General features: G+C 48.1%; 1 protein-coding gene across 3 annotated transcripts in view; it reads left to right on the forward strand.

The window, feature by feature from the left end:
* Positions 1–26,023, forward strand: part of PKNOX2 (PBX/knotted 1 homeobox 2) — a 294,478-nt gene that overhangs the window by 174,201 nt on the left and 94,254 nt on the right. For all 3 annotated transcript variants that reach the window (XM_060404255.1, XM_027959268.2, XM_042238115.1), the window contains one exon: positions 16,631–16,735. The gene's annotated coding sequence lies outside the window, so the exon portion shown is untranslated. The remainder of the gene's footprint in view (positions 1–16,630; positions 16,736–26,023) is intronic.

Consider the following 26,023-nt stretch of genomic DNA (forward strand, 5'->3'; position numbering starts at 1 on the left):
TTTTGCCTGTTCTCCCAACCAGCACCTTCCTGCTCCTTCCTCTGCTCTGAGATTTATGCTCCTCTATCCATGTAAGGCTCCAGCCTAGATTCACGGGAAGTGAGTGGGGAACTTTCAATTCCCCACACTCCCTTTCATTTACCTTTTCTCCTTTGCCCTTGTTATCTGACCCTGTGTATTTACTGCCTTGTTATCATGTGTCCACCACTCCTATCTCGACCAGACCAGAAAGTAAACCCCATGAATGCTGAGATTTTTATCTGTTTTGCTAATAATTGTGAACAGTTCCTGGCACATAGCAGACACTCAATAAACATTTGTTGAATGAGTGAATAACAGTTGAGTTCCCTTTTGTTTTCCTCTTTCCCCTCCTGGAGTAGGCCTGGCTTCCCCTTTAACAGCCAGAAGACCTTAAACCTTTTTCCTAAATGAAAGAACATCTGCCCTGGGCCTCCACCCTAAGCTGTGCAAAAAGGCAGCAGAAGCTTTGAAATCACAGTTTTTACTTAACAAATCCAAGCTGGCCAAAAGAAACAAATATTTTCCAGAGCAAATTTCAAGGTTTCCAAGGTATGTTGTACATTTTTTTTCCTTTTTAATAGAGAGTGATGTCCAAGGGAAGATTTAAACTTCTTGTAAGTTGAATGAATACTGATTCTTTTTGTGACCTTGGCCAAGATACTCTAAGTCTCAGTTTTGATATTCCGTCTGTCGAATGGATGTATTGATTCCAGTACTACCAACTTCACAAAGTCACTGTCTAGCTCAAGCAAAATGTTAAAAGCTAGCTGGACATGCTTTGGGATATATAATCATCGTTGGTACATAGAGGTGTTAGAGGTCTCATTAGCAGCTGGCCAAGCTTCCCAGATGGCACAGTGGTAAAGAGTCCACCTGGCAGTGCAAGAAATGCAAGGCACTTGGGTTCAATCCTTGGGTGGGGAAGATGCCCTGGAGTAGCAAATGGCAACCCATGCCAGGATTCTTGGAAACCCCATGGACAGGAGCCTGGTGGGCTGTAGTCCATGGGATTGAAGAGTCGGACACGACAGAGCACGCGTGCAGAAGGCAGAGCCAGGGTTCACTTGACGAGACCGCAGCAGAAGTGGCCATCCAGTCCCATTTTTCTGTCTTTACTTTCGGCTGTGCTGGGTCTTCATTGCTGTGCGTGGGCTTTCTCCAGCTGTGGCGAGCAGGGGCTACTCTCTAGCTGTGGTGCTTGGCCTCCTCATTGTTGCAGACCATGGGCTCTAGGGCACGCAGGTTCCAGTAGTTGTGGCACACAGGCTTAGCTGCCCCACAGCATATGGGGTCTTCACAGACCAGGGATCGAACCCATGTCTCCTGCATTGGAAGGCAGATTCTTAACCACTGGATTACCAGGGAAGTCTTAGTCCTAAACTTCTTACTTTATAGATGGAGAAACTGAGACCAGACGGTGATGTACCCAGGGTCACATCCCGAGCTCAACCAGGAGGGTGATGGATAGAACCCCAGTGTCCTGACTTCTGCTACAGTTCCTGGCCTCTCTGAGTTCCTCAGTTGCTGATTCCACAAGAACAGAGATCCTGGGTGCTGCTCTCAGCCCAGGTCAAAATCACCATGGCTGGAGGGGAATTCTTGACTTTCAACTTTCCTTTCAAATCCCAGCCCTTCCCAAGCAGTCTAGGGAGGGAGATATTTTAAATAAAACTCCTTTCCCATTCCTTCGGTATCTGAGATTCATTTCTAAGAGGTATCCAAATGAGAATTTTACAGACTTTTCATTTCTCAGCCTTTTCCTGGTTCCTTTGTGGTCCTCCAGGCACTGGTTATGACCGAAGCCTCGGAGTCGCAGGCGGTATGAATCGAGTGGGGACTTGGTGCCTGGGGCACAGGTCATCTGATAGGCAGCCTCTCCAGATGCTCTGTGATCATCACAGGAGGGAACAGGGCCCTGCGAAGGGCACGGGGGCAGGGAGAGATTAATTTCTTCAATGTCAAGCTTCTTGTGCGTCCCTTAATGACTGAAATTTACATGTGTGGGGAAAATCGCAATTTCCCCTGGAAGGCATGGAGGGGAAGTCACAGCCATCAGACTGTTTTGCAAGTGGGTGTGTCCACAGGGCTCTGAATTGACCACACTTGCAATCTTTTGGTGTTTTACAGGGTGTGTGGCCACGGTCTTGACGGAGAACTGGAATTTATGCCTTTGCATGTCTGTGTCTCTGGGATTATTCGTGTGTGTGTGTGTATTGCCATCACTTCTATCTTTGTGACCATGTGTAGATCAATGTGTGTTTCTTTTAAAAAAAAAATTATTTCTCATTTCCTGCATAAATTATTCCAAGTAAAAGGCCATCCGGAGCTCAGTTCCTAGCATCCTTTTTCAATAAAGCAATATTATCACAGCCTAGTCCCAAAACTGGTCCCAGGAGAGGCTTTTCCTAGATTCTTTGTCAAACGAAATGTCACCGACTCACCAAATGATGAGAAGAAGAATTCTTCTTGTTTATTTCCCAAGTGAAGCAGAGCAGCAGCAGCTCAGCCTCTGTGCATCCTCTCCCTGGCTGGGCAGGGAGGGGGACAGGGGGCAGGGGGGCAGGGGGCAGAGGAGGCCAGCCTTGGACTCTGCCCTTTCCCTTCGCCCCTGAACCAGCTTTGTGACTATGCAAGTCACTGTTCTAACCTCAGTTCCCTCTTTCAAAAATAGGGACTATTAATACCTCCTTTACAGGGCTGTTGCAAGGACTGAGTGATAAACTGGGCTGTGTAGTTTTTAAGGGGCATAGCGTGTTGCGTGCCATACATTCTACATATCCTCTGCTGAAGATGTGTGTGTGTGTGTGCTCAGTCTTGTCCAACTCTGTGACTGCATGGACTCCTGTGGCCCACCCAGCTCCTCTGTCCATGGCATTTCCTGGGCAAGAATACTGGAGTGGATTGCCATTTCCTACTCCAGGGGATCTTCTTGACCCAGGAATCGAGCCTGAGGGTTTTGCATCTCCTGCATTGTCAGGTGGGTTCTTTACCACTGCAATACCTGGGAAAGCCCCTCTGCTGAATAGATATATTTATTTACTTCTTTATTCCACCAAAATTTATTGTACACTTAATATGAACAAAACACACATTAGGCACTAAACACATTCGGTTTAGGATGATATGATCTAGTGGGGTAGGCAAAGAGAGAACCACAATTTTGCAGGATAAGCGCTAAGAGAATTGTGCACAGGGTGCTCTAAGCTGCTAGAAATATCCTGTGGTGGCCAAGTGGAGGAGGGGGTCAGTTCAGTTCAGATCACTTAGTCGTGTCCAATTCTTTGTGATCCCATGGACTGCAGCACTTCTTTCTTCCCTGTCCATCACCAACTCCTGGAGATTGCTCAAACTCATGTCCATCAAGTTGGTGATGCCATCCAATCATCTCATCCTGTTTCCCCCTTCTCCTCCTGCCTTCAGTCTTTCCCAGCATCAGGGTCTTTTCCAATGAGTCAATTCTTCACATCAGGTGGCCAAAGTATTGGGGCTTCAGCTTCAGCATCAGTCCTTCCAATGAATATTCAGGACTGATTTCCTTTAGGATTAACTGGTTGGATCTCCTTGCAGTCCAAGAGACTCTCAAGAGTCTTTTCCAACACCACAGTTCAAAAAGCATCAATTTTTTGGTGCTCAGCTTTCTTTATAGTCCAACTTTCACATTCATACATGACTACTTGATTAGATGGACCTGTCATATGAGTATATGTTCCTTGGTTTTTTGTCTCGTCACAACAAAGATTTGGAGCGACGGACATTAATGCCCTCGGCGCGTCACAGCTCTCGGGTCTTGGACAAACCATGTTATAGCTCTTAGGCAAATCAGTGTTACAGCTCTATTTTATTTAGAAGATAGCAGGAGAATCTATCCTCGAAGCATGAGGGCATGCCAACCCAAAGACTTGAAGGGAGGAGAGAGAGAGGGAGAGAGAGAGAAAGAGCACACACACGCAGGAGAGGAAGAGAGAGAGAGCGCTTTGGCTCCTCCCTTTATATATTTTTGCCTCCACCTGGGCCTGCCCTATGCAAACTGGGCTTAGCCAGGAGTGCTGTTTAACAGACCTTTGTTGGCAAAGTAATGTCTCTGTTTTTTTAATATGCTGTCTAAGTTGGTCATAGCTTTTCTTCCAAGGAGCAAGCATCTTTAATTTTATGGCTGCAGTTACTATCTGCCGTGATTTGGGAACCCAAGAAAACAAAGTCTGTCACTGTTTCTGTTGCAGGAAGATGGACCCTTTCCAGGTCCTGAAACTGAGCTCTTGTCTAACACTCGGAAATGAATTGTCCAAGGAGACACATGTGCTGACAAAGCAAGAGATCTTATTGGGAAAGGGCACCGGGGTGGAGAGCAGTAGGGTAAGGGAACCCAGGAGAACTGCTCTGCTTCGTGGCTCACAGTCTCGGGTTTTATGATGATGGGATTAGTTTCTGGGTGGTCTTTGGCCAATCATTCTAATTCAGAGTCCTTCCTGGTGGCGCACACATCGCTCAGCCAAGATGGATGCTAGCGAGAGGGATTCTGGGAAGTGGATGGACATGCAGTGTCTCCTTTCGACCTTTCCCGAGCTCTTCCGGTTGGTGGTGGCTTTTTAGTTCCATATTCCTTATCAGGATCTCCTGTCATAAAACAACTCATGCAAATGGTTACTACGGTGCCTGGCCAGGGTGGGCGGTTTCAATCAGTGTGCTTCCCCTAACATTTCCATTGTTTCCCTATTTGCCGTGAAGTGACGCCATGATCTTCATTTTTTGAATGTTGAGTTTTAAGCCAGCTTTTTCACTCTTCTCTTTCACTTATCAAGAGGTGCTTTAGTTCCTCTTCATTTTCTGCCATTAAGGTGGTGTCATCTGCATATCTGAGGTTATTTATATTTCTCCTGGCCATCTTGATTCCAGCTTGTGCTTCATCCAGTCCAGCATTTCACCTGATGTACTCTGCATATAAGTCAAATATGCAGGGTGACAATATACAGCCCTGATGTTCTCCTTTCCCAATTTAGAACCAGTCCATTGTTCCATGTTCGGTTCTAACTATTGCTTCTTCACCTGCATACAGATTTCTCAGGAGGCAGGTAAGGTGATCTGATATTCCCATCTCTTAAGAATTTTCCAGTTTGTTGTGATCTTCACAAAGGCTTTGGGATAATCAATAAAGCAGAAGTTGATGTTTTTCTGGAACTCTCTTGCTTTTTCGATGATCCAATGGATGTTGGCAATTTGATCTCTGGTTCCTCTGCCTTTTCTAAATCCAGCTTGAGCATCTGGAAGTTCATGGTTCACATACTGGTGAAACCTGGTTTGGAGAATTTTGAGCATTACTTTGCTAGCGTGTGCGATGAGTGCAATTGTGCAGTAGTTTGAACATTCTTTGGGATTGCCCATCTTTAGTATTGGAATGAAAACGGATCTTTTCCAGTCCTGTGGCCACTGCTGAGTTTTCCAAATTTGTTGGCATATTGAGTGCAGCACTTTCACAGCATCATCATTTAGGATTTAAAATAGTTCGACTGGAATTCCATCACCTCCACTAGCTTTGTTCATAGAGATGCTTCCTAAGGCCCACTTGACTTCACATTCCAGGATGTCTGGCTCTAGGTGAGTGATCACACCATTGTGGTTATCTGGGTCATGAAGATCTTTTTTGCATAGCTCTTCTGTGTATTCTTGCCACCTTGTCTTAATATCTTATGCTTCTGTTAGATCCGTACCATTTCTGTCCTTTATTGTGCCCATCTTTGCATGCAATATTCCCTTTGTACATCTAATTTTCTTGAAGAGATCTCTAGTCTTTCCCAGTCTATTGTTTCCCTGTATTTCTTTGCATCTATCACTGAGGAAGTCTTTCTTATCTCTCCTTGCTATTCTTTGGAAATCTGCATTCAAATGGGGAGAAGGGGGTAGGCCTCAGGGAAACTGATTAGGAAGCTGTTGCTGAGCCTTCGTGGCAGAGGTGATGGAGAAGAGGAAAATGCAGCTTGCTTTGCCTAGGGGCAAAAGACAATGATTAGCTTGTATCGGGACACACTGACCTTCTCCCATTTCTGAACTGGGAAGGCGGTCCTAGAACCCAGGGTCATTCCGCAGCTGGGGGAGGGGGGTGATGGAGCAGGGGCTTCAAGACTGGAGATCTGACCACTGGGGAGAGGAATGGTGGGGAACAGCAGGAGAAGGATAGAGCCCAGCTGAGGGAAAGGAGGCTGCAGACAGGAAGGGTTTGCAGAGAAGGTCAAAGGGCTTGTGATGGAGCTGCTGGCTTCCTCAAGAAGGTTAATCCTGCTGGAAAAGTTGAGCAACTTCTTTAAACGTGAGGCTGATCTTAGGTGAGTTTAAAGGGCCAATTGCTAGGGACTTCTCTGGTGGCCTAGTGGTTAAGACTTTGCCTTCCAATGCAGAGGGTATGGGTTCAATCCTTGGTCAGGAAACCAAGATCCCACATGTCTCATGGCCAAAAAACCAAAACATGACACAGAAGCAATGTTGTAACAAGTTCAATGAAGACTAAAAATGGTCTGCATCAGCACCATCTTTCCAGATTCCATACACACGCATTCATATGCAATATTTGTCTTTCTATTTCTGACTTACTTCACTCTGTACCGTAGGCTCTAGGTTCATCCACCTCCTGACTCAAATGCCTTCTTTTTTATAGCTGAGTAATATTCCATTGTACACATGTACCACAGTTTCTGTATCCATTCATCTCTTGATGGACATCTAGGTTGCTTCCATGTCCTAGCTATTGTAAACAGTGCTGCAGTGAACACTGGGGCACGTGTGTCTCTTTCGGTTATTACGTGCTGAGCCACCATGAAAGCCCCCTTCAATTATGGTTTTCTATTGCAGAAACCAACACAATATTGTAAAGCAACTACCCTCCAATTAAAATTTAAAAATAAAAATTTAAAATAGTCCATATCCCAAAGAAAAAAATCTTAAAAAAATAAAATAAATGGATACTTGCTTTCCACGCTGGATTTCCTATCACCAGGTTCACCTTTGTGTGTGAATTCTGGGCAAATTCTGCCTGGGTCTCTTGACTGCTATTGGCCCTCCTGCTCATCTGTTCATCCCCTCATTTAACAAACACACATTGAGCCTGATGGTAGGCCAGAGCTGGAAACATAAAAGGTGAGGATGTCCTTGTTCAGCTCAGAGCTGAATGAGAAGGACCCCTCTAGTGACACATAATAATAATCAGGTGAGATTCAGCCTGGAGTTCATAGCTAAGAACTTGGGGCTTTGTCTTACAGGAGAAACAGTTCCAGTTATCAGGGGAGCGGGAAGGAGGGAGTGATTTGCCTTGTGGAGGGTAGAGGAGCATTGAGAGATAACTTCACAGAGCTGAATCTTGAAGGATGAGTATGATTTTGCCAAACAAGATCTAAACAAACCACTGTACTCTCATTGTCTTAACAACGATAGTCACCATTTATTACGGGCTTTGTCTATGTCAACGCTGAGTCCTTTATTATCCACTGAGCACATCTTATGTCTGATGTAAAACCACTCAGTTCAGTCCCAGTAAACACCTTGTTGTTGAGTTTGGTGATCACAGAGCTAGGAAGGGGGCTTCCCCAGTGGCTCAGGGGTAAAGAAGCCACCTGCAATGCAGGAGACGTGAATTCGATCCCTGGGTCAGGAAGATCCCCTGGAAGAGGAAACAGCAACCCACTCCGATATTCTTACTGGGAAAATGCCATGGATAGAGGAGCCTGAAAAGCTGTGGTCCAAAGGTTTGCGAAGAGCTGGACACAACTGAAGTGACTGAGCATACCACATACAACTAGGAAAAGGGGGATCTAGGACGTGAATCCAGTTTCCACACTGTACCGTGTCTCCCACCCCGACTTATTAAGAGGCATGTGTAAGGAGCATGTGAAACAACCCGCTGTTTTCTTCAGATCCTTCAACTCAGAGACACACTGAGGCATAGAGAATCGTGATGCCTTTGGCAATGAGTAATGATGACTCAACAGGCAAAGCCTAGCTGAACTGATTAAGCACTGATCTGACTTAGCATTTTCCAGTAGTGGCTGCCCCTCCTATGATAAGAATGATCCTGCCTATAATCTGCATAGGTATACCACTAACCTAGTTACACATGGGAGACAAGGGAGAGGTGAAAGACTCTAGCCTCTCTCTCTCTCTTTTTTTAAAATATTTATTTCTTTAACTGCACTGGGTCTTAGTTGTGGCACTCAGGATCTTCAGTCTTTGTTGCAGCATGTGAGATCTAGTTCCCTGACCAGGGACTGAACCTGGGCCCCCTGGAGCTCAGAGTCATAACCACTGGACCATCAGGCAAGTCCCAAAGACACCAGTCTTGTCCTCAAACATCGATGATGCATGCCATTGAGATTTAGACAAACATGGAAAGCAGAAGTTCGCAAAATAAAGGCCCAAATAAAGTAAGATTCAGGGCCAGTCATAGGATGGAGGAGCAAGAATTTGACTTCACTCAGCTGCAGAAATTCAGAGACAGGTAAGACTTCACGGTTGGCTAGGACCTGGGTATCACAAAGGAAAGAGGGCCACCAGGCCCTCCAGGCGGCCCTGGTGGGCTGAGAAAGAGGGGAAGAGGGCCCAGACATGGCGTGTGCTCAGTTGTGAGATAGGGCAGGCTGGTATGGCTGAAGCAAAGGCTCAGGCTTGAAAAACCAAGGAATTAAGTAAGATAAGTAGGTTGGGGTTGATGATGAAAGACAAGAAAAGAGGCTATGAAATTTGAATTTTGTCTTCATAGACCTTGGCAAGTCATTGCAGACTTTCTGAGTGAGGGAGAAGCAGTATAAACAAGCCTGTAAACTATTTTAGCCTTCAAGGAGGCCCTCTCTTCCTAGAGGATTGGAATCCAGTCTCTTTGAGATGGTCCTCACAGCTCTGGTGAACTCTGAGTCTTTTGCTGGGATGTTTGAGTTCAATAGCTGCTCAAGGGCAGTCAGAGAATAGGGTCATGTGAGAACAGGACACGGTGTCAGGTCCCACCACTTATATGCAGACAGCAGTGATGAAGAATGGACTGGAATTCAGAGGTGGAGGGTTTTGTGCTGCCTCGCAGAGCAAGCTCCTGGCAGAGCTGGAACCAGCCATCCCAGCAGGGAGGTGAGAGGAACCTGTATCTTTGGGGAAATGCCCGAGGGTCCTAGTAGGCAAATCTAATGGCTGCACTATACAAAAACAGGCCCTGGAGGGTCTCCGGACGGAATGGATTCTCTCAAGGCTCTTGGGCCAGTGAGGACAAAGACTCCAGTGTTTCTGCTCATAGGACAGATACCAGGGAGGGCAGCTCCCTAGAGTGGACAGGGGGCAGGCCTCTGATTTGGGTGTCTGGCCAGAATTCCAGAGGCTCAGTCCTCAGCACTGCCCTGTTCATCTGAAAAGTGTAAATCAGACTCGCTGAACAGGCAAAGGTGTTCTCCAGGGAAGCCTGCCACCCATCAGAGGTCAGAGGGCACCCTGGTTAAATGCCTCAGGGAGGCAGGGAGGGGCCTGACCAGAGCTAAAAATCGGGGGCAGGGCCACTGCTTTCCTTGGGGATCTTGTGGGGACAAGAGGGGCTTTTTCTTCAAGCTGAAGGTCCTGGTTCCTCCTGTCCCTTAAGCATCTGGGCCATTGGGTCACATGGGCCCATGTCTCCCCATCTGTCTCTCTGTCTGCCTCTCTGTCCACCTCCGTGCTCCTCCAGCTGCCTGTTAATTGGACCCCGAACCAGCCCCGGGTCAGGGCAGCGGTATTACAGACTGCCTACAAGCCTCTAGAGGAGGAGGACTTTGTATGGTGACAGAGGGCACTGAGTTTTCTCTGGAAAGATCTAAAAAGGCACACGCAGGACCCTCCTCGGGGCAAGGCGGGCATGAGCATGGGAGAGGATGGCCTTGCCCCGGCCCAGACTGTCTTTCACTCTCCTCGGGCCCTTCTGCCCTGTGAGTTGCCCTGTTATGCTCAGAGGAAGAGAGGGCAGTGACAGAAAAAGATGACAGGCTCTCTTTCTGCCTTGAAGCTTTCTCCAGGCTGGTGGGAACCAGACAGTTGTCAGTTCTGGGAAAGGGGAAATCTGTGTGTATTGTAGCCCTGAAGCGGTGCCCTGCGTAGAACACATGGGCATCACCGGGGACCATCCTTCCCCTCTCGGCTGTGTACTTATTAGTCCCGAGTGGGGCAGGGTTAGTGTCTTTTCCCTAAACTGGTGTGATTCCCCTCTGTGCTGTTAGGGGTGAGGGCAGGGACAGAGGTACAGCTGGAACAGACAGACAGAGAAGCAAGCACTGCAGCGAGATGCAGAGAGGGAGCTCTGGCCCCTCAGGGCCAGAAAGGATTGCAATTAGAAGGAGGGGCTGCCGGACACACTGGGCAGGCAGGTCAGCCTCCTTCTGCAAGCCTGACTCGGGCCCTGTCCTCTGCCCCTGGCAATGAGGGCTTTGGCCGAGGAGGGACAGTGGGACCGACAGCCAGCAGCAGCAGCATCCACACTCGACAAGTTATGCCCTCTGAGATATGGAGAGCTTCGGGGTGTGTGCGCTTCATCTTTGCATGCTCAGGCCCTAACACATGGTAACTTCTCAATACATGGAGTCTACATTGAAGCAGTTTGCATCTGGCCAGAAGAAGGGAGGAAGGAATAGTTCAAAGTCTACCTAAGACCAGAGCTGTCCTCTGCCAAAATAGGTCTCAGACCCCTGGGACACGAGGCAGGGGAAGCTGACATGAGCTGAGCCCCCAGGAATGGCCCACCCCACTACTCAGGACGCATCACCTTGCCTCGTCCTTCAGGAAGCCCAGCGTTTACGTAGCATTTACACTGCAGGCTTTCCCTCTGTGCTGGTAAGAAATACAAGAACAAAGACAGGTGGGGAGGTTGGAAGAGCGAAATATCCGGAGCCAGAAGACATGCTGTTTGCCGGCTTGTCTTCTTAGGCAAGTCTGATGTTCTACTTTCCTCAGCCTCGATATCTACCTTGATACGATGAGATCAACTACCCAACAGGCAAAAAGGTATTTTGCATAAATTGCAGATGTGATGTAAATACGTATGACCTTCTGCAAGTCATTAGTTGATATTCTTTCAAATGAATATGCTTTTAGATCTGGCAACTCCACATCTATAAACTTCTCCTAAGATAATAATCAAGTCTGGAGCAAAATTCAGCTATAAGAATGGGCTTTATGGGACTTCCCTGGCAGTTCAGCGGTTGAGACATTGCCTTCCAATGTAGGGGTTGTGAGTTCGATCCCTGGGTCGCAGAGCTGAGATCCCACATGCTTTCTGGTCAAAAAAAGAAACAAAACATAAAACAGGAACAATATTGTAAAATTTAGTGGAGGCTTTAAAAAATGGTCTACATTATTTAAAAAAAAAAGGAATGGGCATTATTTGTTTATAGTAGCAAAAGCTAGAAATAATAGACAATTGGTTGGATAATTGTAGTAAATCTCTAAATGGAACACCACATAGTCACTAAAGTGAAAGTGAAGTCGCCCAGTTGTTTCCAACTCTTCGAGACCCCATGGATTGCAGCCTACCAGGCTCCCCCGCCCATGGGATTTTCCAGGCAAGAGTACTGCAGTGGGTTGCCATTATCTTCTCCTGGATATATGTATGCTGCTGCTGCTGCTGCTAAGTCGCTTCAGTCGTGTCCGACTCTTGGTGACCCCATGGACTGCAGCCCACCAGTCTCCTCCTTCCATGGGGTTTTCCAGACAAGAGTAGTCACTAAGATCATATGCAAAGGTATTTATGGTATGCTGTTAAATATAAACAACTGCTTCCAGAACAAACAATATGTATAGTATGATGCTGTTTTGAAGAAAGAAGTATTTTACCCTTCATATTAACTGTGATTATTTTTGTATGATAGGATCACAACTCACTTTAAAATTTCTGGAGCTCTGGGAGCTCCAGAGGTTAGGAGTTAGTACTTTCACTGCCAGCCAGAGGCCAGGTACAATCCCTGGCTGGGTAACTAGATCCCACAAGCTGTGACACACCACCAAAAAAAAAAAAAAAAAAAAATTTCTCCGTCTTCTTTATCTATTTTGTGCAAAAACATATTTATTTTGTAAAGGTAATAAAAATTGTTACTATATTGAAATGCATGCATGCTCAGTCGCACAGTTGTGTCTGACTCTTTGCAAGCCCATGGACTATAACCTGCCAGGCTCATCTGTCCATGGGATTTTCCAGGCAAGAAATACTGGAGTGGGTTAACATTTCTTTCTCCAGGGGATCTTCCCAACCAAGGGATCTAATGTGAGTTCCTGCATTGGCAGGTGGATTCTTTACCACTGCCCCTCCTGGGAAGCCATTATATTGACATATTGCCCTCTAAAGATTGTTTAAAGAGTTAAAGAAGATATTACATATCAAAGTACTTTGTAAACTGAACAATTACGTGGATGTAAGACGGGGTCTCTGCCTATGAGGAGCCTCCAGTTTGGAAAGGGATGAAAGACATGTACAATAATTAGACCATGGTACGGAATGCGGTGAGAGCTTTCAGAAGACGACAAGCAGCGTGTTCCTAGGAAACACATAGGGAGATACAACGGTGGCTGGCTGTAGAGGAAAAAGCCAGAATGTCCATGCTGAACACTGAAGAATGGTGAGGGTCTTTTCAGGTAGAAATGTAGAACTGGGGCATTGAGAACAGTGGAAGGTTGTGGGACAGACTGGGGAATGGAAGGTGTTGTGAGTGGATGGAGGTCTACATGTAAAGGGTAGAAGCTGAGCCCAGAAGGCAGAGTGGTTTGCAGCGAGACTGAACACCTGTAGGTGCCTGTGAGGAGGGAGGAGTCACTGAGGATTCTGGAGTGGGAGAAGACAGCTGTGCACCCATCCCGGGCGTGGGTCTGGATGGATGCAGTATGCAACTGGCTGCCTGGGAAGCGTAGCCTGGAGGTGGCTCACAAGTTGGAAGGACTTGGCCCGCATGACCAGGAAGGAGGGCCCTTTCTAGGAATGTCCCTGAGAGTGGAAATGTGGCAGGAAGGGGGACCCCTTCCAGGGCCCGAAACTGGGCTCTTATCTAACACTTGGAAATGAATTGTCTGAGGAGACACATGTGCTGACAAAGCAAGAGATTTTATTGGGAAGGGGCACCCGGGCAGAGAGCAGTAGGGTAAGGGAACCCAGGAGAACAGCTCTGTCACATGGCTTGCAGTCTTGGGTTTTATGGTGATGGGATTAATTTCTGGGTTGTCTTTAGCCAATCATTCTAACTCAAGAATCCTTCCTGGTGGTGCACACCTTGTTCAGCCAAGATGAATGCCAGAGAGGATTCTGGGAGGATGAATGCCAGAGAGGATTCTGGGAGGTGGTCAGACATATGGTATCTCATTTTGACCTTTCCTGAGCTCTTCCGGTTGGTAGAGGCTTATTAGTTCCGTGTTCCAGGATAAAACAATTCATGCAAATAGTTACTATGGTGCCTGGCCAGCGTGGGCGGTTTCAATCAGTGTTCTTCCCCTAACAGAAATGCTGGAGATCATCTTCCACCTGGACTGGAAAGGGATGGGAAGTGGGGAAGTGAGAGGAGGAGGACATGAGGTGGGGCTTAGGGAGGGAAGATGTGGGCTTGTTCCCCTTCTTCCTGAAGGTTTGTTGCCTGAAGTTGGGGACAGAAAACTAGGAGTCACTCACAGAAGTCACAGTCAAGACCAGTGGAGGAGAAGTGGCCTGGGGAAGGAGTACCTTGGTGCTCACGGCATCCTCTCTGGGCAGTGGCCAGGGGGCCTGAGCCTCCTGCCGCTTTGAATGTCTCATATCCGCCATCTCTTCTCCGGAGAAATCTGAGTCCAGGGTGGGGAAGGGGGTGGTTTCAGCCCAGATTTTTCTCAAGGAAATTCATTAACCACCCTGCCTGTTCTTGGAGCTCTTCTCAGCTCATCCCATCTCCCAGCTCCCCTGCTTCCCTGGGCCTGCAGCTGGGAATTCATGCACCCTTCAGGATCCAGGATGCTGCGCCTCTGCCATCGTCATCTCCCAGCAGTGCACGCAGGCCAAACACACACACACACACACACACACACACACACCTCCCAGGAAGAACGTAGGGAAGTCTCGTTCAGGCAGATGTCGGAATTTCCATTTCCCAGGGCAGCTCCCAGCTCAGCCACTGTTTAGCTCCTCCTGTTGTCCTGTCACTAGTTAATTACATTCTTTACTAAGGTGCAAATGTGTTTTTACAGGGAGACTAAGATGGTGTTAACTAGGAAGGAATTATCAATGCTAAAGACACACTTACCTCTGGTTGCTGGGCTGGGACTCTTGGCTGGAGGTGGTCCCTGAGGCTGCCCTGAAAACAAAGCTCAAGTATAGCAGCCCAGCCTCTCAAACACCCACATCCCCCTGTCATCCTTGCCCCAAGCACAGCCTCAATTGTAGTCAAATTAGCAACTCGATCCACAAGGAGAAATTAATGTGTTTGGGAAGTGTCAGGCCAGGCCTTATACCAATGCTGACCACCAAACTCATTTTTGAACATTTTGGTCCATTTCAAATGTTGAGAAACAAAATTAATCCATTTTAATCTAATTATTTAGAAAAGGCAGAGGAACCAGAGATCAATTGCCAACATCCGTTGGATCAGAGAAAAAGCAAGAGAGTTCAAGACAAATATTTACTTCTGCTTTATTGACTATGCCAAAGTTTTTGACTGAGTAGATCACAACAAACTGGAAAATTCTTAAAGAGATGGGAATACCAGACCATTTTACCTGCCTCCTGAGAAATCTATATGTAGGTCAAAAAACCGCAGTTAGAACCGGACATGGAACAACAGACTGGTTCCAAATTGGGAAAGGAATATGTCAAGGCTGTATATTGTCACCCTGCTTATTTAACTTCTATGCATAGTACATCATGCGAAATGCCAGGCTGGATGAAGCACAAGCTGGAATCAAGATTGACGAGAGAAATAACAATAACCTCAGATATGCAGATGACACCACCCTTATGGCAGAAAATGAAGAGGAACTGAAGAGCTTCTTGATGAAAGTGAAAAAGGAGAGTGGAAAAGCTGGCTTAAAAAAAAGCTGGCATTCAAAAAAACTAAGATCATAGCATCTGGTCACATCACTTCATGGCAAATGGATGGGTAAACAGTGGAAACAGCGAGAGACTTTATTTTCTTGGGCTCCAAAATCACTGCAGATGGTGACTGCAGACATGAAATCAAAAGACCCTTGCTCCTTGGAAGAAAAACTATGACCAATCTAGACAGCATATTAAAAAGCAGAGACATTACTTTGCTGACAAAGGTCCATCTAGTCAAAGCTATGGTTTTTCCAGTAGTCATGTATGGATGTGAGACTTGGACCATAAAGAAAGCTGAGTGCCAAGTAATTGATGCTTTTGAACTGTAGTATTGGAGAAGACTCTGTAGAGTCCCTTGGACAGCAAGGAGATCCAACCAGTCAATCCTAAAGGAAATCAGTCCTGAATATTCATTGGAAGGACTGATGCTGAAGCTGAAGCTCCAATACTTTGGCCACCTGATGCAAAGAACTGACTCATTGGAAAAGACCCTGATGCTGGGAAAGATTGGAGGCAGAGGGAGAAGGGGATGACAGAGGATGAGATGATTGGATGGCATCACCAACTCAATGGACATGAGTTTGAGCAAACTCTAGCAGTTGGCAATGGACAGGGAGGCCTGGCATGCTGCAGTCCATGGGGTCACAAAGAGTTGGACCTGACTGAGCGACTGAACTGAACTGAATCTAATTATGGTCTTCCCTGGTGGCTCAGATGGTAAAGAGTCCTTCTACAATGCAGGAGAATTGCCTTGAGAATTCTTGGCTGGAGAATTCAATGGACAGAGAAGCCTGGTGGGCTACAGTCCGTAGGGTCACATGGAAAAGACCCTGATGCTTGAAAAGATTGAGGGCAGGAGGAGAAGGGGGCAGCACAGGATGAGATGGTTGGATGGCATCATTGACTCAATGAACATGAGTTTGAGCAAACTCTGGGAAATGGTGAAGGACAGGGAAGTCAGTCCATGGGGTCACAAAGAGTTGGACACGACTGAGTGACTGAACACAAACAAATCTAATAATAAATAAGTCATGCAGCTGAAGCCCCCTTTAGGTCAAGGCTGTTCTTCACTGCCTTGGGTCCTTTGCCCTCCTGATTCTTCCTTCCTGCTGCCCACCAGTGCCCTCCTCCCACCCATCAGTGTTCAGACCCCCAGATGAAGCCCGTCCGCTGGGAAAGAATCTGAAACTCCTCCACACATCTGAGCAGGTGTCAACTGCCACTCTTTCTCTGATTTCCCTACAGTTTAAAGCAAGAAGCCGGCTGTGCTTCCCCAGGCTTCACAAATCACTCAGTGACCTGACCACACTTGGGGCAGAGGGGCTGTCTGGTGCCAGAAGACCAGATGGGCAACCACAGGCTATTTCCCACCAAGACAAGGGCTGGGCTCTAACACGGCTCGGTGGGTCTGAACACGCAGCGAGGAGAGGGGCTTGAATGATCGTGTAGTAGGAGGTCTGCAGAGCACACAGAGTGTACCCTTCACCACCAGCCTGGGAGGAGGGGGCACAGAGTGGGGTCCCCCTTTATTCCTGCGCCTCTAGCCTTCCTTTCTGAGCTCTGCTCTGCTCTTTCTCACAGGTGCGCTGGTTCTGGTCAACAGCAAGGGTTGCTGGCCCAGCTGGAAGTGAGGAGAGGACTGAGTGCCCTGAGGGCCATCCCAGAGGCCGCCGGGATCACCGAACAGTAAGAAACGTTCTCCATCCTTTAACACGTGGTTAAACCCTCCAGGCTTCCCTGGTGACTCAGATGGTAAAGAATTCGCCTGCAATGCAGGACACCCAGGTTTGATCCCTGGGTTGGGAAGATCCCCTGGAGAAGGGAATGGCTACCCACTCCAGTATTCTTGCTTAGAGAATCCCATGGATGGAGGAGCCCGATGGGCTACGGACCATGGACTCCCAAAGAATCAGACACAACTGAGTGACTAATACTTAGCAAACCCTCCAGGCAGATTGTCTTTTCTTCTGAAAACCTTGAGAAGCAGCCAATAACGTTAGCTGACACTGCACATGACCTCAGAACACACAACCCTGTACCGTTTCTCCTTGGCTCCTGCAGGATGGGGTGAGAGCTATGCCTGGTCCCTGCCTACCTCTATTTCCCTCTACATATTCCATGGACAATAAACTCTTGTTGCTATGGAGGGAAGGGCTGTTGCTCACACCCATGACAGTCATACTTGTCCAGCCCTCTGGAGCAAGCCTTGCCTCCAGGGGTGTTTGTGAAAAACTCAGTTCCTGGACCTCACACCGGAGATCCCAAATTGTGAGTCTAGGTTTAGACAGAATCTGCACCCTGCCCCCAGTGTTTCTGATGAACCCAGAGGAAACTGCATCCAAGATGTGTGTGATGAACTATGAGAACTAGGTCCTTAGAGAGTATAAAGCAGAGAATCTCACTTAATCCTCTTATCAGATAGGGTTCTTAAAATCCCCTTAAGTAACCTGATGATCTCACAGACCTAAGTAGCAGTATAGGCAGGGGTTTAGAAATCCAGTTATCCAAAACAAGTCTTTTTTCTTTCCAGTATGCCATGATAAGGGCTGGATCTGTTATGGTGAGATGGGCTCCACCCCTACCCCCCCATCCCAAATCCACAGGACCCTGCTGGGGTGTTTGTAAGTTTCCCTGATGGGTTAGGGCCACCATGATCTTCTAGTTTCCCAGTCTTTGTGATCCAATATGTGCTCAGTACTCAGTCATGTCAGACTCTTTGCAATCCCATGGCCTGTGGCCCACCAGGCTCCCCTGTCCATAGGATTTCTCAGGCAAGAACACTGGAGAGGGTTGCCATTTCCTTCTTCAGAGGATCTTCCTGACCCAGGGATCAAATCCATGTCTCTCGAGTCTCCTGCATTGGCAGGCAGACTCTTTACTAGTTCCACCTGGGATCCAGTCTTTGTTTGGGGGCCAGTAATCATTGCCAGATTCCTCACAAAAGCTTGTATCCCTCAAGAGAAGAAGGAGAGGACGGGTAATTAGAAATATCATGTATATTGAAGAGGGCACACACACACACACACACACACACACACACACACACACACTCACTCACACTGACCACTGAACCATCTTGCCAAGGGAGCGCCAGTCTGTTCTGTTCTGGGACTCAATACAGTTGACACCGTTGCTTGGGTGGGTGCAGTCGGCAAGGACAATTTTTGCAGCTAATGCTGGAAGTGTGGCAATCAGGGAGCCGCCAGCTGTCTCACTTAAATTCTTAGCTCTCTCGCTCTCTTTTTTTAAAATCATTTTGCTTACATAATCCACCCCCTTTTTATTTTCTAATTCTCTCCTTGCAAAGCTGGCACCAGAGGGGAAGGGCTGGGGTGGAGGGGGTAGCAATTACACATCAGTTTGGGGAGCATTTACATTTTGCAATTACAATTTAAAAATAAGCCTCGTTAATGATCTCCACGTGTCAACGACAACCCCTAACTGACATACATACTCTCGTGGGCCTGCCTGCCTCCTGCTGAAGTCAGAGGCTCCGTGGGGGCGGAGGTGCCTGGGGAGACGTCGGGGAGCCGATAGCATCTGAGGGTGGGGGCAAGGGCAATGAGGTGCCCTGGAGGTTGGAGGAGGGCAGGTATGGAGCTGAGCACCAAAAACCAAGGGTCCAGGCTTCCAGCTTCTCTTCTCCACGCTGTGTTCATGCTCCATCCCAGTGCACCTCCTCCCACGGCCGACACAGCAGGCTCTGTCAGGGCAGACATCTCAGAAGCAATGCAGGGCTCGGGGCTGGGAGAAAGGGAACCCCAACTCCTGTTCTCCAAGGTGGGAATTTTCAGGGTCCTACTGGGTCAGTGAATCCTAGTCCCCCAGACCCAGCCGTTGTGCCTGGGTGTTCATGGATTGGGCAGAGGACCTGAGTCCGTACATAGTATTCAGGAAGTGAGAAGGGTTAGTTTATCCCAGCTGGGGAAAGACACTCCTCCTAGCAATGAGTGACCACACATTGATTGATGCCCTCTGATTCCTTGAGCAGGGACTTTGAAACAAAGCAGCCCAGCTTCAGATTCCAGCTCTGCCATTTGCTGGCTGCGGGATTTGGGGCAAGTTACACGACTTAGGTTTTCTAACTGTCACTGTCTCGATGGACTGGGACAACCGCGTTTACCTTGCAGGGCTTGTGTGAGGATGAAATGCCAGAACTACTGTAAGGCACCTCACGCACATCTGGCATGCAATGGATGCTCCCAGCCCCTCCCCAACGTGTCCCCTCCTGCCCACATCGAAGCTGCTTCTTTCCAGCTTCTGTGGACACTAAGGAAGTGTGATCCTGTCTGATTTCCCCTGGTCTTCCCCAAAGTCAAGCCACCTGCTCCATGAGCAGCTCCTGAAGTGGACCCCAGCCCCACACACTGCACCCCCCACCATCTCCCTATGGGCTCCTCTGCAGGGCCCTGGCATCAGACCCCTGCTCCAGCTTCAGCATCTCTTGGCTTCTTTCCTGCCTCTGGTTGGTAACAAGCCCATCTCCCCCTCTTCTGGGCACTAATTCAATACAGTGACCTTCCATCACGCCCCACGTATGTTCTTTATCTGTGAATGTGAAACGTGGATGGGAGCTCTGTGAGATGCCTTTTAGCCTCGGCATCTGTAATTCTCAGATTTCCCTTCCCCACTTGATTTCCCCCTGGCCAGTTACTTGTGCATGAAGCTTTCATCTCCTGGGTGGCTTCATCCAGGTCCATCTTTGAACTTACAACTTGTAGTCAAGAACTTGCATTTGTGACTTGAAACTTACATAAAACAGCTCTCCCCTAGCATAGAAAGAGATCTGCATCTTGCAAAATTCTGAGCGAGCGAGATGCTCCAGAAGCAGAAGCCGGTGGGGTAGAGCAGAGGAATGGAGAGGGGCTGCAGAGGTGGGGTTCCTTGAGGACACGGACTGCATCTTATCGGTTTGGGTGTTTAATTGAACACAGTGAAATGCTGTTCTAAAAACTTGCTTTAAACTAGGCTATATAATGGAGGGTTTTCCAGGTCAAGATAAATCGATCTAGTCTATTGTTTTTGATTGTTGCATAGTATTCTAAAAAGCCTCCCTTCTTACCCCACCTCTACCCACTAGTTCACCATCCAGTCAACCCTAAGAAACAGTTTCTGATTTAGCTGATCTTGTGGCCACTTATTGGGCTTCCCAGGTGGCTCTGTGGTAAATAATCGACCTGCAATGCAGGAGACACAGGTTCAATCCCTGGGTTGGGAAGATCCCCTGAAGGAAGAAATGGCAACCCACTCCAGTTATTCTTGCTTGGAGAATCCCATGGACAGAGGAGCCTGGCGGGCTACAGTCATAAGGTCACAGAGTCACATAACTGAGCATGTACGCACGTGGTTGATTATGTCATACAATATGTGTCAGTCTCCCTCTTTTTTGAGATGGTTTGTTTATTTATTTATTTTTGGCCTCTCTGGGCAGCGTGGGAATCTTAGTTCCCCTACCAGTTATTGAACACGTGCCTCCTACACTGGAAACTTGGAGTCTTATCCACTGGACCGCCAGGAAATTCCCTCAGTTCCTCTTTTTAATGTACGTGTTTATTTATGAACGATCGGCTGCAGAGGTTAGGGGAACGAGCACACATTCTTCTCCTTCCAATTTATATTAGTTTGATCAAACTATATTTGATATTATCTATTTTTAGTCGGTAGTATTATATATAATACAGAATATATATATTACAGAGTGCACAGTGTTACACTATTTAGTATAGTTTATGTGCTATCTTTATAAGATTTAGAAGATTTTTATTCTGTTAAATAACTGTGGTTACCTCTGCATGTTGACTATAGGTTGGTAGTGAAGTGAAAGTCACTCAGTCGTGTCCGACTCTTTGTGACCCTATGGATTATACAGTCCATGGAATTCTCCAGGTTAGAATACTGGAGTGGGTAGCCTTGCCCTTCTCCAGGGGATCTTCCCAACTCAGAGAGCGAACCCAGGTCTCCTGCATTGCGGGCGGATTCTTTACAAGCTGAGCCACAAGGGAAGCCCAAGAATATTGGAATGGGTAACCGTTCCCTTCTCCAGGGGATCTTCCCGACCCAGGAATAGAACCAGGGTCTCCTGCATTGCAGGTGGATTCTTTATCAACTGAGCTATCAGGGAAGCCCCAAAGTGAAAGTGAGAGTCACTCAGTTGTGTCGTCTCTTTGCGACCCCATGGACTATACAGTCCATTGAATTTTCCAGGCCTTGTCTATAGGTTGATAACAAGGTGGAAATGTTATTCAGCCACAGGACTTACTCTTGGGATTTGACCCCAGGAAAAGGAATGGAACCCTGTCCTCACCACTTGGCCACTGCCTAGAGTCTCCCAAGCCCCCAGGTTGACGCCCACCCCTCCGTCCTTCCAGCTGCCTTCCTCCCGTTGGGCTGCAGCTGTTTTGTTTTCCATTGTCTTCTTCCTCCAGCCTCTTTGTTTTTTGAATTATCACCTCTAGTTATTTTTATTATTGATGGGAGGGGAGTAAATTGAGTCCTCATGTATCCAAAACGGACTTGATCTTCTCTTTGAACCTGACTGACAGAACTCAGAGCAAGTCCCACGTTCCACACCATTTTCTCGTAGATCCTGAAGGTGCTGCTTCACTATCTTACTTCAAGTCTGGCAGTGAGAATCCACTTTTAGATTTCTTTTCTTTTTAAAGTTCTGAATTTCCACCACTGTGTGCTGAGGCTTGAGATTTGGTCTGCTCCTTTTTTATTTCTCTTACTCAGCCCTCGGGATCCCTTGAAATCTGAAGTCATCTATCTTGCTTCATCTCGTATCTTTATTTATTCCACTCGTCTCTGTTTTCTCCTTCTGGGGCATCCAAGGCCCTTTGCAGAGCCTGGCACATAACAGGTGCTCAGTAAATAACTGTTGGTTTCCAGGTAGGACCCCCACTCAACTTGCCTGTGGCCTCAGACAGGATCTCTCCTCTGTACCCCTCCTCTAGGCAGCAGTCAGACCCACCACGGCTCTGCCTGCCCTCCGGCAAACTGCTCTGAACAGTCCTCTTTGGAGCCTTGCATCCAACACTGCTTCTGGGCTTGAGGAAGAAGCTAAGGGTAAGGAGTGAAGATAATGCTCAGCTCGAGCTAGGGCAGCCTTAGTGGCCAGCCCCCAGAGACAGACACGTCTCTGAAACTTCAGATTTCATCAGCATCCCCTGAGCATTGATCCTGTTGGGGACCTCTCTCCTTGACCTTCCTGATCATTCTTACATGGGCCTCCTTCTCTCTTCATCTCCCTCTGCCCACTCCCCCCACTACTCCCCAGACTATCTCAGCTCACGTGCGTACACAGCCCCTGTTCGTGAAATAATCCCTGACCACCGCAAGGGCCTCATTAGGTGAGATCCTTTTTTACACTTTTATGAATCCCAGAACAAAGAAACAGCAGACTTCTCTTCCCAGGGCTGCAGAGCAGATGCTCTGACCTGAGACAGCCAGGCCCTAAAAAGGAGATCAGAGAGGCTTGTGGATAGCGGGGATCTTGCCCAGCCTGAGGCCGCCTGTGCCCTTGGGGAGGCATTGTGGCTGAGAATTCCCACTTTTTTTCCTCCTCCCTTCCCCAGGGATGGGCTCTGGGAGCAGACACCTCACACTCCTGTCTCCTGCCCTGCCCAGGCCACTCTGCTCTGGATAGAATCTCTACATTGGGAGTTGATATGCTTCACTCCTTCTCCCTGAACGGGCCAGACCCTGGAACACCCAGATCAACAAGCGCTCAGATCCCAAAAGATCATTCTCTGTTCTAATCCAAGTATCCTAATTGGTCCCCCAGGTCCAGAGTCCACTGTGTGAATTTGTCTTCACCTCCCTGCCTCCCCGCCCTGACCTTGCCCTCCATGAGGTCTGTCTTAACTGGTACAAGTAGAAGCACAACTTGAACTTCGAGTCCACAAAGTTTCTCTAATGAAGGCAGGATTTCTTTCCACCGAGACCACAATGATAGGGAATGTGTCGTCACTGCAAAGGGCAGCATTTGAGGAAAGTTATAATTTTTGGACAAGCGGCTAGCATTCAAAGACACCCACTGCTAATATGGAACACTTCTTGGTTGAGTGCAGTAGAAAGGGCCAGCATATGACTCAAGTTTTCCCTGTTAGAAACCCGAGAACTAGTGACCCCTTTTCAAAGCTGGAGGTTGAAGGGATGGAGCTTGGCAGGGGCCAGGGGGACTCAGAACAGAGCTCTAGCCCCCTGCACTTTTGTTTAATTGCTTCCTGCTTTGGAGGCTGTGGGTAATAATCCCGTTGCTGGCCAGCAAATATGTCTTTGCTGGTCACCCCTTCAGAAACTGCCTGAAACCTCTCTGGGCTGAGAGAAGAAGGAGGCAGTTCTGAAAGGAAGGTTTGCGGGAAGGGGCTTTTGCAGGGGGATAAAGTTAGGACTCAGGGAGCTATGTCAAGGGATGCTCACTGAGCATGGGGTGCCCCTAACCTGAATAAAAGCCAGTCCTGTTGCATCAGACAGGCTTTCCGCAGATAGAGCCAGGTGCCTCTTAGCCTGTGAGTCACGGCATATTTCCCTTCAGAACAGGGACTTCTTTGCAGCTGTGGGTGGTCCTTGGAAAACCATGGGTGGGGCGGAGAAAGAAGGCCAAGCAGAGAGACTTCACAGGGAGCAAATAGACTGCAGGCCCCCTCCCTCTCCACCCCTCCCCACAGGAGGGAGACATTGCCGGCATCCCCGCCGACGTGAGTCGGATCCTGGCACCGAGCTGCCTGCGTGGTGAGGGGTCAGGGCACAGGGAGCCCCCGCCCCCGCCTGGCACCAGCTCCCAGGGTTCTGAGCCCACGGCTGAGACACATGATCGCCTGTTACATGCAGTCTTCAACCATGTATTCCATCATTTCATAGTCATTCTCGAATCTTGTTCTTCCCCTTCATAATTGAACCCACAGCCCAGTGAGTCCCGATGGAGGCTCAGACCTGCCTCTCAGTGCTCATGGAAGCATCTCTGTCTTGGTTGCATCGTGTGAGGCCCCGACTTCTCATGGGGGTTAGCAGCATTTTGTTTCCCATCTTTTACTCATTTTTATACAATAATAAGAGCAAAGGCAATACAGTATTTAAATGAATTTGCACACACCCTGTTGTCCAGAGAAGACAGGACTGACAGAAATGAACAGTTGCTGTTTAAGAGGCCTCACCATCCACAGGCATAAAGTATGTGCCCGTTAGTGAGGTGCAAAAGCCCAAATTTGGCAGACGGGTGACATTTAGGTGTGTCGATACGATGTGGCCCTTTGACCTTCAGGGCATGTGGAAGTGAAGGACCACCTGTGTTGGGTGTCCTGACTCCAGATGGTAGTTTCTGCACAGTCAGCTTTGTCTCCTGTTCCATTTCCAGGGCTCCGCAGGTGTTCCCTGTCTCCACCCCAGACTTCTAGGTTAAACGTTCAGACTCTGAGATCAGGCCTTGTGTCACATTTGAGAACTCTCTCCACCACTCCAAACCTCAGGGTTCACATCCTTGAAATGGGACAACTGTCATACCAATACCTTATGATTACTAGGAAAAACAGATAGGGTTCTCTGTGACAGCAGCTTAGCATAATGCCTGGTGCATGGCAAGGGCTCAGTGAGTGGAAGTCATTAATAATTCTGGATTATCATCTCACTCCAGGGCAAAACTGGCTCCAGGGAAACAAACTCATTCTCACTAAGGTGTAAATGACCGCTGGGACTTAAAGCTTTATCCTTTCTTTAAGTCCTAGTATCTAATATCCTTAGATTTATTGGTCTTTTTGACATTTCAAAAATAAACCAAAAGATTTATGTCTATCCAGGCTCTGTAAGGGGGTTGTTATTGTTGTTAGTCACTCGGTCGTATCCAATTCTTTTTCGACCCCATGAACTGTAGCCCACCAGGCTTCTCTGTCCTTGGAATTTCCCAGGCAGGAATTCTGGAGTTGTTGCCATTTTCTTCTCCAAGGGATATCTTCCTGACCCAGGGATCGAACCTGTATCTCCTGCATTGGCAGGCGTATTCTTTACCACTAAGCACCTGGGAAGCCCTCCATAGGAGGCAGACCTTGTAAAATCACATTGCACAGACCTTTTTCCCCAGAAGGAAAAGCAAGGCAAGGCCATGATCTTGTCTGTTGGGAACACAGAGGTCAATGGGCAAGATGAGACCTAACTGGGAAGTAGGCTTTCCAGGACATAGAAACACACGTAGCGCTAAATCATACTACATGCCCTCCCTCTGCCTGACAGCAGGGCTCCCACTGAGAGGATGGTCCTGGAGTAGACAGTGAAGAAAGGCTTCATGGAAGAGAAGGCTTTGAGCAAAGTTTTGATGCGGGCAGAGGTGTGGTCGTGTAGCATAGAGGACCTTGCCGGCAGAGAAGCACAGCAGAGGAACCATTTCTCGGGAGGTAGACGGGGCTTGCCTGCTAGCTGGGGCTTGGATGCCGAAACCCAGGGGTGACTGCCCGGCATCACCCCTTTTCACATGGAAGATGCCATCCTCCCTTCCCTTACCCCCCAGGGCTGCCTTTCTGACAGATCAGGAACATGGAGCCAGTGTACCTGCTCTAGTTCCAAATAGCCGTGAGGACCAAGGCACCCGGCTGGTGCCCTTTCCTCCCACATTGCTGTGGACTCTGAAGGGTCCCCCTGTCTTTTCTCTGGGTTCACCGAGGGTCCAGAGTGAGGACAGCTATGGGCTGAGTCAGGAAGTATCGGGAATGCGTGGCTTTTCAATGATAACCTGAGCCCAAAGAACTACTTGCTTCCACAGCCCTGATTCTTGACCCCTTTTTTTCCTCTGGAGGCAGTTTTTAAAAATAAAACCAGGTATCATCCAGCCAGATAATGTGGTGCAGTCCTTCTCGGAGAGAAAGGGGTCCTGACTGACCCTCTTAGCATCCTCTGCTTCCAGGAGAATCTGAGAGCATCTCAGGTGCCATGCCCGATAGGTGGCTGGGTCCCTTAGTTCTGGGAACTCCAGAAGAGCCCCCTCCC

The sequence above is a fragment of the Ovis aries genome, chromosome 21, assembly GCF_016772045.2.
Source record: "Ovis aries strain OAR_USU_Benz2616 breed Rambouillet chromosome 21, ARS-UI_Ramb_v3.0, whole genome shotgun sequence".
In the NCBI taxonomy this organism is placed as follows: domain Eukaryota; kingdom Metazoa; phylum Chordata; class Mammalia; order Artiodactyla; family Bovidae; genus Ovis; species Ovis aries.